Consider the following 13,691-nt stretch of genomic DNA (forward strand, 5'->3'; position numbering starts at 1 on the left):
CTATAACTACAGTACAAATTTACTATTATTGAAACATCCTTCTCCCATTGATCTGAAAGGGTCACTTTGATCACATTCTGTTTATATAGACTAGTGGTTAATAGTGAAAACCCTGGGATCGGATGGCTGCTGTCCTCTTCGTCGTCGTTTTCTGTGAGGTTGCGAGTGATCGGGGGCAGTGGCCTTCAGTGTGTAGCAAATCGTGCAGAAGCGACAGCTGTCAGTATTACACTGGCTAAACGCTCTCCCCTGTTGTGGTTTTTGTTTGTTTTCACATCCTGCTTCATTTGCTGAGATCAGTCTCAGGAAGCTTTGACCTTTGCTCTTTGAATATTTTCAACTACTTACCTCCCTAGAAACAGTTTGGAAACTCTCTCAAGATAAATGGAGCTCTCCAAATTATTTGCTCCACCAAAGAATGGGGTGCTCCACCCTCCCCACCACCCTTAAAAAATTGCCAAACATTCCAGCCTCTTTCCTGGGATATTAAGGATACAGCAGGTGGTTACCATGGAAGTGACATGCTGGACTCCTGCATGCTCAATTCACCATGGTAACCTGAAGGGGCACTGCAGCCATGAAACTCGGTCCCGCCCAATCCAGGAGCTGGAGGTGGCAAATTCCACCCTCAGCTAGCACACCTTTGCCAAATCAACACTCCAACATCCCGAGGTCCTTCAGTTCACAACCCCACCCAATTCTTTGCATCTCAAGGCTAACTCTTTTTTTTTTTTCCCTAAGGCTAACTCTTGATAGCATTGCCTCTGCTCTGAGCTTGCAACTCACAGAAAAATCTACCTGTGTTTGTTTCTGTCAGTCCATTTCCAGATGCTATAGATACAAAATCTATGTATCACAGGTTTAGATACAAAATGGTCCAGCACCACTCTTGGGATTCTGTTGGCTGAAGTTCAACTTCAATATGGGAGGGGAACCACATAAGGCCCTAAGTACCAATGAGCTGGTTCACTGGGAACATTTTTGTGTAACTATCACATCACCTCCTTGGTTTTCCAGAACTCTTATGTTAGCCTTTTTTTAAAAACTGGATTATTTTAAAAAGATTTCAAGGAGAAAAAAATGATGAATTCTTAGTTACAGTTTATCTTCTTCAAAATGGAAGTTAAGTATTTATTTTGAAGGTGGCTATGGAAATTATTTTTGCTATTTATGTCATTCTCTTTTTATATATATGTATTATGCATTTATAATAATTTACTGATTCTCCAATCCTCTGAATATCACTTAATTGAAAGAATAACTTTTTTGACCATGAGATCCTTCAGAATAAGTATATATGTAATTCCTTAATTTAATAAACATTTTTAAAATGCCACTTATGTGCTAGGTCCTACAATAAGGTGCAGACAGTTTTGATTCAATAGTCAGGAACCACAAAGCATTTTTTTAAAGTGCATTAAGCTCTTGTTAAATGCCTGGTACTATAAGGGATATAAAGGATTATAAGACACAGTGCCGTCCTCAAGGGGTCTTAGGAAAATCAACAAATGTAATAAAAATGAATATCCAACATCCTCATGCAAAAGAATGAAACTGGACTCTTACCTAACACCATATACAATTAACTCAAAATGGATCAAAGACCAAAATGTAAGATCTAAAACTATAAAACTTTTAGAACAGGGGAAAGCTTTATGACACTGGATTTCATGATTTCTTGGACATGAGACCAAAAGCAGAGTCTACAAAACAAAAAATAGACCAATTGGACATCATTAAAATTTTTAAAATTTGGTATATCAAAGGACACTGCTATGGTCTGAATGTCTATGTCCCCTCAAAATTCGTATGTTGATCCAAACCCATAAGGTGATGGGTTACTAGGGGGTGGGCATTTGGGAGGTGATGGGGTCATGAGGGCACACCCTCATGACTGAGATCAGTACCCTTACAGAGATCCCTTCCCTCCCCACGTGAGGACACAGCAAGAAGATGCCATCTATGAACCAGGAAGTGGGCCCTCCCCAGACACTGAAGCTGCTTGATACTTGAAGTCCTTGATCTCGGACTTCCCAGCCTCCAGAGTGGTGAAATACAAATTTCTGTTGTTTGTAAACTACTCAGCTTATGGTAATTTTGTTACAACAGTCCAAATGGACTAAGACAGACACTATTACTAGAATAAAAAGACAACTCACAGGAGAAGATATTTGCTCTCATTTATCTGACAAGGGATTAACATCCAGAGTATATAGGGAACACTCAGAATGCAATGACAAAAAAAAAAACCAAACAACCCAACTCAAAAATGGGTGAAGACATATTGGACAGACATTTTTCCAAAGAAAACATACAAATGGCCAGAAAGCACGTGATTAAGAAGTTCAGCATCATTAATCATTAAGGAAATGCAACTCAAAAGCACAATGTGATACCACTTCAAACCCATTACGATGTCTATTATTAAAAAAAAAAGTTTTTGCAAGGATGTGGAGAAGTTGGAACCCTAGTGCATTGCTGATAAAAATGTAAAATGGTGCATCCACTATGAAAAACAGTATGGTAGTTCTTAAAAAAATTAAACATATAACTACCATTTGATCCAGTGATTCCACTTCTGCTTATATCCCCAAAAGGACTCAAAGCAGAGATTTGAACTGATATTTGCACACCTATGTTCACTGCATTATTCACAACAGAAAAACCCAGAAACAACCCAAATGTCCCTTGGCAGATAAATGGATAAACAAAAGGTGGTATATACAAATAATGGAATATTGTTGTTGTTTTTCAGTCGCTCAGTCACGTCTGACTCTTTGCAACCCCATGGACTGCAGCACGCCAGGCTTCCCTGTTCTTCACCATCTCCCAGAGTTTACTCAAACTCACATCCGTTGAATCAATGATGCCATCCAACCATCTCATCCTCTGTCGTCCCCTTCTCCTCCTGCCTTCAATCTTTCCCAGCATCAGGGTCTTTTCCAATGAAATATTACTCAAACTTAAATGGGAAGGAAATTCTGATACATACTGCAACATGGATGAACGTTGAAGAAATTATCCTAAGTGAAATGAAGCAAACACAGAAGGACAAACACTCTATGGTTCCATTTAAATGAGGTACCTGGAGTAGTCAGCTAAAGAGCCTCCTGATGCAAGTGCAAGAGGAGAGTGAAAAAGTTGGCTTAAAGCTCAACATTCAGAAAACGAAGATCATGGCATCCGGTCCCATCACTTCATGGGAAATAGATGGGGAAACAGTAGAAACAGTGTCAGACTTTATTTTTTGGGGATCCAAAATCACTGCAGATGGTGACTGCAGCCATGAAATTAAAAGACGCTTACTCCTTGGAAGGAAAGTTATGACCAACATAGATAGCATATTCAAAAGCAGAGACATTACTTCGCCAACAAAGTTCCGTCTAGTCAAGGCTATAGTTTTTCCAGTGGTCATGTATGGATGTGAGAGTTGGACTGTGAAGAAGGCTGAGCGCCGAAGAATTGATGCATTTGAACTGTGGTGCTGGAGAAGACTCTTGAGAGTCCCTTGGACTGCAAGGAGATCCAAGCAGTCCATCCTAAAGAAGATCAATTCTGGGTGTTGATTGGAAGGACTGATGTTGAAGCTAAAGTCCAATACTTTGGCCACTTGATGTGAAGAGTCGACTCATTGGAAAAGACTCTGCTGCTGGGAGGGATTGGGGGCAGGAGGAGAAGGGGATGACAGAGGATGAGATGGCTGGATGGCATCACTGACTCAATGGACATGAGTTTGGGTAAACTCCGGGAGTTGGTGATGGACAGGGAGGCCTGGCGTGCTGTGATTCATGGGGTCGCAGTCGGACACAACTGAGCGACTGAACTGAACTGAACTGAGAGTAGTCAAATTCAGAGACAGAAAGGTGGGTGGGAGAGCAGAATGGAGAGTTATAGTTTAAGGGGATACAGACTTTCAGTTTGGGATGATGAAAAAGTTCTGGAGGTGAATGGTGATGGCTGCACGACTATGTGAATGTCCGTATACTTACTGTCATTGTATATATTTAAAAATGATTAAAATGATAAATTGTATGTTATATATTTTACCATAATAAAATTAATATAGACTAGAAAGTGGTAAATGCTGTAAGAAAGGCACAAGCAACCTTTTGCTAGGATTTCCTCTGTCATTGTACCTAAAATTTCAATTCTATTTCTATCCTGATACTTTCTTTCTTTTTTTTTTTTTTGGTAAGAAACCTGAGATTTTATTCAATTTGCAAACGAGAAATTTAGCATGCCTCAGTTTCATGGATTATGGCAGAAGACAGGAGACTCCTTGGTTTTAGACCCAGGACATTGTTATGACAAAATAAGGTGTCAGCATTGCATAAGCAGCAATCTGACTTCCAGTTCCCACAGGGTGACAGCAGAAGGGTCAGGTGACATCTGTATTGATGTATACTGTATCATATGCAAGGAACCATGAGCTTAGGAACTCAGGTTCTTGATGAGCCTAACTGACCTAGTTTTTCTAGAGAAGATGCTATCTCTATCAGCTCTATTAATATTATTTAAAATAGTCCAAAATAAAGACAGTGTGTGAGTGTATAAAGGGAGACCCGGGAAAAATGTCTCCCAACCCAGTGATGTGGGATGACGCAGGAAGAAGCCCATATTTACTGGTTACTATTTCCTTCAGAATTTCCATGTTGAGAAAAATTCTCTTTACACATTATATATTTCCCTTGATTTCTGAATCCACTTACCTCATTTTCTATTATGAAATTGGACTCAGAAAGGCTAAGATCACGCAGGATTAAAAGCCAAATGGTTCATAATCTGAACTCTGTCTCAGAGCACATTCTTTTATCTTCAAGCTGCAAACCCTGATCTGAGTCCACTGCAACCAGAATGGATTCCTCTTTTAGTAAATGGCCTCATCATCCTCTTAGTCACAAAGTCTGAACCTTGGGTAGTATCCTGGATACATAATTTCTTTTCCTCTTATTCTTTAGGTGAAAATATCAATAAACTTTCCACATTCATGAGCTTCTTTCATATGTCAATGCTACCACCTTGGTTCAGGCTTCCCTTCTATCTCAAAAGGACTTCCGTAAATAAAGCTTATTTGGAATGCTATCTTACTGCAAACCGTTTTCAGCATTCTTTTCAGAATTGAATTAATATTTCTAAAAGAAAGACAAACTAGGCTATGTCCCTGAGGAAACTGTACCATTTCTCTTAGGATGACTTCAGCTTATTTTTGACATGAAGGCACTCTGTGATGTCACATTTACTTCATTCACTAACCCCATGTCTCTGCTCTCCTGGACTCACTCTTCATTCCAGCCGTTCTTATTTTCTTGCACTTACCCTGCTGCTGCTGCTGCTGCTGCTGCTACTAAGTCGCTTCAGTCGTGTCCGACTCTGTGCAACCCCATAGACAGCAGCCCACCAGGCTCCCCCGTCCCTGGGATTCTCCAGGCAAGAACACTGGAGTGGGTTGCCATTTCCTTCTCCATATCCTGATACTTTCTTAATCCCCACATCAGCTTTCTTTGTTCTTAGCTATTTAAGATTCTATAAATTTACATTTATTTTTATTGTCTGCCTTCCTCCTTAGAATGTAAGCTCCATGAAGGTAGAAATTGTTGCCTGATTTATCTGTTGCTTTATCTGCACTGACTAGAACATATAATAAATGCTCAACAAATATTTGTTGAATGAATGAAAAGTGATGAGGGAACTGAAAGGAAGGAAAAATGTTTTACTGGGCAGTTGACGGGACTCTTCAAAGAAAACGTGGGTATTAAATCTGGCTTTCAGGATGAAAAGGACTTGAATTCTTGAGAGGCAAGATTGATATGCCCATTAAATTGACAAAAAAGAAAAGTACAGAACTTATTCAGTGTTGGCTGGAGGGTCAGGGAAACTGGTACTTTCAAACTGTGTTGATAGGAAGTTGATAAGAATATATGTGGCAATTTGGATAGAATTTTGGTAAGATTTGTTATATTGAAAATCCACATTCTCTTTTGACCCAGCAATCTCACTTCTTTGCATCTTTCATGGAATAATTCTCAGACATGTTCACGGAGGAGGGAAACTGAGGCACAGAAAGGTTAAATAACTTGACCCGAGTCATTTCATAATGGATATAAGGATTAAAAGTTAATACATCACACATTTAGAAAAGCACTTAAACACATAATAAGCACTCTTCAAATGATGACCCACATTATTATTTATTGGCTAAATGTAATTTTCCTGTGAATTTTCTGTGTAAACCTAACTGGATTGTAAGGCTTTCCTTTTCAATTTGTATGACTAATTTATATAGTAAGGATATTCAATTTGTCACATCTTGGGAACATTTTTCAGTTTGCTGCATGCTTTTCATTCTGTTTACACTGTTACTATAATGAGACAATGAAATTTTTATGTAGTCAATTCCATTATGGGTATTTTTTTAAGCTCGAATATTTGCTGCCAATTGGAAATTTGACAAACACTTGCTTCTTATTTATTCTATTTCTGTAGTCTGATTTTTTATATTTACTAATCAATTCAACCAATTGTGGTGCTGGAGAAGACTCTTGAGAGTCCCTTGACTGCAAGAAGATCAAACTAGTCAAGGCTAAAGGAAATGAACTCACACTCATGCCCATTGAGTTGGTGATGCCATCCAACAATCTCATCCTCTGTCACCCTCTTCTCCTCCTGCTCTCAATCCTTCCCAGCATCAAGGTCTTTTCCAGTGAGTTGGTTCTTTGCATAAGGTGGCCAAAGTATTGGAGCTTCAGCTTCAGCATCAGTCCTTCCAATGAATATTCAGAACTGATTTCCTTTAGGATGGACTGATTTGATCTCCTTGCAGTCCAAGGGACTCTCAAGAGTCTTCTCCAGCACCACAGTTCAAAAGCATCAATTCTTTGGTGTTCAGCCTTCTTTATGGTCCAACTCTTACATCCATACATGACTGCTGGAAAAACCATAGCTTTGACTAGATGGACCTTTGTCAGCAAAGTGATGTCTCTGCTTTTTAATACGCTGTCTAGGTTTGTCATGGCTTTCCTTCTAAGGAGCAAGCGTCTTTTAATTTTGTGGCTGCAGTCACTGTCCATAGGGATTTTGGAGCCCAAGAAAATAAAATCTGCCGCTGTTTTCATTTTTCCCCATCTACTTGCCATGAAGTGATGGGACTGGATGCTGTGATCTTAGTTTTTTGAATGTTGAGTTTTAAGCCAGCTTTTTCACTCTCTTCTTTTACCTACATCAAGAGGCTCTTTAGTTCCTCTTTGCTTTCTGCCATTAGAGTGGTATCATCTGCATATCTCCTGGCAATTTTGATTCTAGCTTGTGATTCATCCAGCCTGGCATTTCACATGATGTACTCTGCATAGAAGTTAAATAAGCAGGGTGACAATATATAGCCTTGACGTACTCCTTTCCCAATTTGAAACCAGTCCATTGTTCCATGTCTGGTTCTGGTGATATATCTTATTTTAAAATTTATTTATTTATTTGGAGCCTGTGCTCTACAACAAGAGAAGCCACTGCAATGAGGAGCCCATGCACTGCAACTAGAGAGTAGTTGCATTTGAGGCAACTAGAGAGAAGCCGTCATGCAGCAATGAGACCCAGTGCAGCCAAAAATTAAAATAGTTAAATAAAAATTATACATATATATATATTATATATATATATATATATATATATATATATATATATATAGTGTAACAGCTCTGCAAAACACATATTGCATGTATTGCAGAAGCACAAATAATAAACGGGTCTGGGAAAAGGAAAACATGCTTTCCATTTAAAGTAGAAAAAACTTTTTAAATGCTCTAAAGTTTCTTTAGAGAAGCCCATAGGATTACACTAATTTATTCAGTTTCATTTATGACAAGATACTATAATTTTTAGAACATGTGACCAATACAGAGATTAGATGACCAGCTGTGAAAGGGAGATAGAGAACTGAAAAGATGTTGGATGCCTGTGTCCATCTCCAACCTCATTAAAAGCCAATCAGGCTTTTTTGCCTTCCTGGAATCAGCCTCGGTCCCGGCACATGGCAGAGACCTTTGTAGTAACTTCCTGAGGGCAGAGATTCAGACAGCCATCAAACATAGTTCAGTCAGTCACTTCAGTCACTCAGTCGCGTCCGACTCTTTGAGACCCCATGAATCGCAGCACGCCAGGCCTCCCTGTCCATCACCAACTCCCGGAGTTCACCCAGACTCACGTCCATCAAGTCAGTGATGCCATCCAGCCATCTCATCCTCTGTCGTCCCCTTCTCCTCCTGCCCCCAATCCCTCCCAGCAGCAGAGTCTTTTCCAATGAGTCAACTCTTCACATGAGGTGGCCAAAGTACTGGAGTTTCAGCTTGAGCATCATTCCTTCCAAAGAAATCCCAGGGCTGATCTCCTTCAGAATGGACTGGTTGGATCTCCTTGCAGTCCAAGGGACTCTCAAGAGTCTTCTCCAACACCACAGTTCAAAGGCATCGATTCTTCAGCGCTCAGCCTTCTTCACAGTCCAACTCTCACATCCATACATGACCACAGGAAAAACCATAGCCTTGACTAGACGAACCTTTTTTGGCAAAGTAATGTCTCTGCTTTTGAATATGCTATCTTGGTTGGTCATAACTTTCCTTCCAAGGAGTAAGCGTCTTTTAATTTCATGGCTGCAGTCACCATCTGCAGTGATTTTGGAGCCCAAGAAAATAAAGTCTGACACTGTTTCTACTGTTTCCCCATCTATTTCCCATGAAGTGATGGGACTGGATGCCATGATCTTCGTTTTCTGAATGTTGAGCTTTAAGCCAACTTTTTCACTCTCCACTTTCACTTTCATCAAGAGGCTTTTTAGTTCCTCTTCCCTTTCTGCCATAGGGGTGGTGTCATCTGCATATCTGAGGTTATTGATATTTCTCCCAGCAATCTTGATTCCAGCTTGTGTTTCTTCCAGGCCAGCGTTTCTCATGATGTACTCTGCATATAAGTTAAATAAACAGGGTGACAATATACAGCCTTGACGTACTCCTTTTCCTATTTGGAACCAGTCTGTTGTTCCATGTCCAGTTCTAACTGTTGCTTCCTGACCTGCATACAAATTTCTCAAAAGGCAGATCAGACACAGGTAGGGCCTGGCATATAACTGCTTCCCAATAAATACAGGAAAATAAATGACAATAAAGTAATTAACACATAAACATGATTTCAACAAAAAGCCAGCTACGCTTTTTAGCTCAAAAGACAAGTCAGGTATACTTGCAATATATCATGTATTAAAATCAGCTTTAGCTAGTAATAAAAAAAAAACCTGCTAAATGAGAAAAGGAATGTTAAATTGGAGAAAAAACAAAAGAACCAAAACTATTTAAACATATTGAACTTTAGCAAAAGGTCTATTTCACAACTTGTTTTGTGAAACAATTTTTCTACTCTCTTGCAAAATTAATGAGAAATTCAGTTGAAATGAAAAAAGAGAGACTGTTTGGTTATATAAACGATACTGTTTAAACATAAAACATGTGAACCTTGAGCCCCTGACCCCGTGGCCAGCTGACTGCACCACTGCATCAACTTTTCTAATCACAGTTAGATAGCTAAGCTGAGAAAAGTAGTTTCAGAGGTATTCATGTAATGTGTATAAGAGTTAATGGGCTTCCTAGGTGACTCAGTGGTAGGGAATCCACCTGCCAATGCAGGAGACATAGGTTCAATTCCAGGGTCAAGGAAGAAATGGCAACCCATTCCAGTATTCTCGCATGGGAAATCCCATGAACAGAAGAGACTGGCGGGCTACAGTCCATGGGGTCACAAAGTCATACACGACTTAGTGACTGAGCACGCATGAGCACACATACAAGAGTTGAAATTCCAAGAGTTAAGAACACCTATGGACTTCCCTGGTGGCTCAGATGGTAAAGCGTCTGTCTACAATGTGGGGACCCGGGTTCGATCCCTGGGTTGGGAAGATCCCCTGGAGAAGGAAATGGCAACCCACTCCAGTGTTCATGCCTGGAAAATCCCATGGACTGAGGAGCCTGGTGGGCTAGTCCATGGGATCACAAAGAGTCGGACATAACTGAGTGACTTCACTTTTATTTTCATAAGGCTAAATGGCTTTCCAAAAGAATGTAACAAACTGTAAAGTCACCAGAAAACTATGAAGACATTTTTTGTCATACAGTTTTATTATTTATAATTTTATAATATTATAATAATTTATAATATTATTGGAGGTGAGTCTTACTTGCTCATTTTAACACATAACAATATCACCTTGTTTTAATATGCCTTTTTTTTTTAACGAGTGGCTGAATTTTCCTTTCACCGTTGAGTTCTTTCTCTGTTCCTGGCACTCCTCCTGGTGCTTACAGAATCTGAACAAGTAAAACAGACAAAGATCCCTGTCTTCTAGCATGGGAGAGAGACACTAAAGAAACATAATAAATAAATAAACAATATAGTGTCTTCAAAGAGGAGGAGAGCAGGGTAAGGAGTATAGGGAGTGTTGATTGGGAAATGGACATTGTCATAGCAAATAGGGTGGTCAAGCGGTCAGAGCAGGGTTCATTGAGAAGTTGAATATTTGAGCAATAATTGGAGGATGTGAGGGAGAGAGCCAGTACAAGACTGTCTTGGGAAGAAGAGATCAAAAGACCAGATTACAGTGGACCTGGTGAACTCAAGGGACAGCAAGGCTGCAGCGGATTGCACCTGGGGAAATATATAGCTGATGACATCAGAAAAGTAACAAAGAGGATGGAGAGAGAGGAGCGATGTAAAGATTTGAGATTTTACTGATTGAAATAGGAAGCTAGTACAGGGTTTTGAACAGTAATGAACTGATCTATATTTTAAAAAGAATATAGCTATTAAATCTAGAATAGACTATAAGGAAGCAAGAGTGGAAACATGATAGGCACTTGAGTGCAGTGACCGTGGTGGCAGAGGTGAAGACAACGCATGGCCTCTCGGCATGACCTCTCGGTAACGGTGGTCTAGCCACGATCACCTCTGAATGTCCAACCTGCCAGAAAGAGAGACCAGAGATGAATTCCCAATCTGGTACTATTCTCTGAGGGACCTACTGGTCACATGGCAACAAGTTGACTTCATAGGATCCTTTGTATCCTGGAAGGCCAAGCAATTTGTTCCCACAAGAACAGATAATTATCCTGAGTACAGGTTTGTATTAAGAAGTACAAGAGCTTCAGCCTCTACCATTCTGCAGTTTACAGAGTGCCTGACACGTAGACCAGAACCCTACCCATAACAGCATCCAACCAGGGGACCCGCTTCACAGTGAAGGAGGTTTGGGAGTGATCCCATGTTCACGGGATCTATTGGTCTTACCACACACCACCTTCCCCAGAAGTGCCAACCTGAGAGAGTGACGGAACAAGCTGCTGGTGGGGCAGATGAAGTACCATCTCAGGGGCAATCCTTTTGGCTCAGCTGGTAGAGAATCCGCCTGCAATGTGGGAGACCTGGGTTTGATCCCTGGGTTGGGAAGGTGCCCTGGAGAAGGGAAAGGCTACCCCCTTCAGTATTCTGTCCTGGAGAATTCCATGGACTGTATAGTCCATAGGGTCTCAAAGAGTAGACACGACTGAGCACCTTTCATTTTCACTATCAGGGGCAATACTGTGCAAGAACAAGGCCTTCTTCTCCAGGGTAGAACCTACAGACTGAATAAAAGTGTCCTACAGGGTACTGTGTCCCCAGCAGGAAGACCAGATGGTCCAGAAATCAAGACAGGAAAGCAGGAATGGGCCCATTTACCACTCCCAGTGACCCACTGAGGACCTTTCTGGTCCCATATCTTTGAAACCTGTGCAGTTAGAAGTCTTGGTCTTCAAAGGGGGAGTACTCTGTGAGGGGACACAGCAATGGTCCCAATGAACTACAAGCTGCAGCTGCTACATGCATGCCTGCATTCTCAGTTGCTCAGTTGTGTCTGACTCTTTGTGACCCTATGGACTGTAGCCCTCCCAGCTCCTCTGTCCACGCGATTTCCCAGGTAAGAATCCTGGAGTGAATTGCCATTCCCTTCTTCCGGGGATCTTCCCAACTCAGGGGTCAACCCAGGTCTCCCGCACTACAGGCGGATTCTTTACCATCTGAGTAACCAGGGAAGGCATGTGGGATCAGACACTAACTCCAGGTAGTGCCAGGACTGAATCACACTGTAGGATGCCCAGCTGGTGTCCACAGAGAACTGGAGAATTACTTGGTGTGGAGAAAGAAAACCCACCTATTTGGTGATCACCTCAGATATGCAGATGAAACCAACCTTATGGCAGAAAGTGAAGAGGAACTAAAGAGCCTCTTGATGCAAGTGAAAGAGGAGAGTGAAAAAGTTGGCTGAAAGCTCAACATTTAGAAAACTAAGATTGTGGCATCTGGTCCCGTCACTTCATGGCAAATAGATGGGGAAACAGTGGAAACAGTGGCTGACTTTGTTTTTTGGGGCTCCACAATCACTGCAGATGGTGATTCCAGCCATGAAATTAAAAGATGCTTATTCCTTGGAAGGAAAGTTATGACCGACCTAGACAGCATATTAAAAAGCAGAGACATTATTTTGCCATCAAAGGTCCATCTAGTCAAGGCTATGGTTTTTCCAGTGGTCATGTATGGATGTGAGAGTTGGACTGTGAAGAAAGCTGACCACTGAAGAACTGATGTTTTTGAACTGTGGTGCTGGAGAAGATTCTTGAGAGTCCCTTGGACTGAAAGGAGATCCAACCAGTCCATCCTAAAGGATATCACTCCTGGGTGTTCATTGGAAGGACTGATGTTGAAGCTGAAACTCCAATACTCTGGCCACCTGATGCGAAGAGCTGACTCATTTGAAAAGACCCTGATGCTGGGAAAGATTGAGGGCAGGAGGAGAAGGGGATGACAGAGGATGAGATGGTTGGATGGCATCACTGACTCAATGGACATGGGTTTGGGTGGACTCCAGGAGTTGGAGATGAACAGGAAGGCCTGGCGTGCTGCAGTTCATGGGGTCGCAAAGAGTCGGACACAACTGAGCGACTGAACTAACTAATAATAATTTGGTGTTCAGAAGAAAATATTAAAAGTAGTAATAGAGCAGTGAGTAGAGGAGACACAATAAGAGTTTTTCCTATTCTGTTCCTGTCCTTATAAGAAGAGACAGAGGGACAGATATACAAGAGGAGAACATCAGATGATGATGGAGGCAGAGATCAAGGTGGTGCAGGAAGCCACAGAATGCCAATGATTGCCAGCAAGCCACCAGAAGCTAGGAGGAAGCCACGAAGAATCCGTGTGTCAGGTATCAGAGAGAGCATTGCCTTACCAACATCTTAATTTTGGACTTCTAGCCCCCAAAACTGTGAGACAATAACTTTTTGTTGTTTTAAGCCACTCGGTTCGTGGTACTTTGTTTTAGCAGTCCTATGAAACTAACAAGGTGTAATCCAGGGAGATTCAATAAAGGGACTCTTCACAATGATGTAGGGAAGTGTACAGGCACACTACAAGGGCAGGACAGCACCCTGCAGTGAGAAGTAGGGCCCTCTAGGGAGCACTCACCAGAACCTGGAAGGACAGTCACATGGAAGGCCATACAGAAGCAATTATCCTGTATCAAGAGCACTGCCAACTACACACCTAATTTCACTCTCCTCCCTCAGTCCTCTCCTGCTAAGACTCCCTGAGAAGCCAACTGTGGAAACCCATACAGGGTAGTCTTC

The sequence above is a fragment of the Bubalus kerabau genome, chromosome 4 (genome assembly GCF_029407905.1).
Source record: "Bubalus kerabau isolate K-KA32 ecotype Philippines breed swamp buffalo chromosome 4, PCC_UOA_SB_1v2, whole genome shotgun sequence".
In the NCBI taxonomy this organism is placed as follows: Eukaryota; Metazoa; Chordata; class Mammalia; order Artiodactyla; family Bovidae; genus Bubalus; species Bubalus kerabau.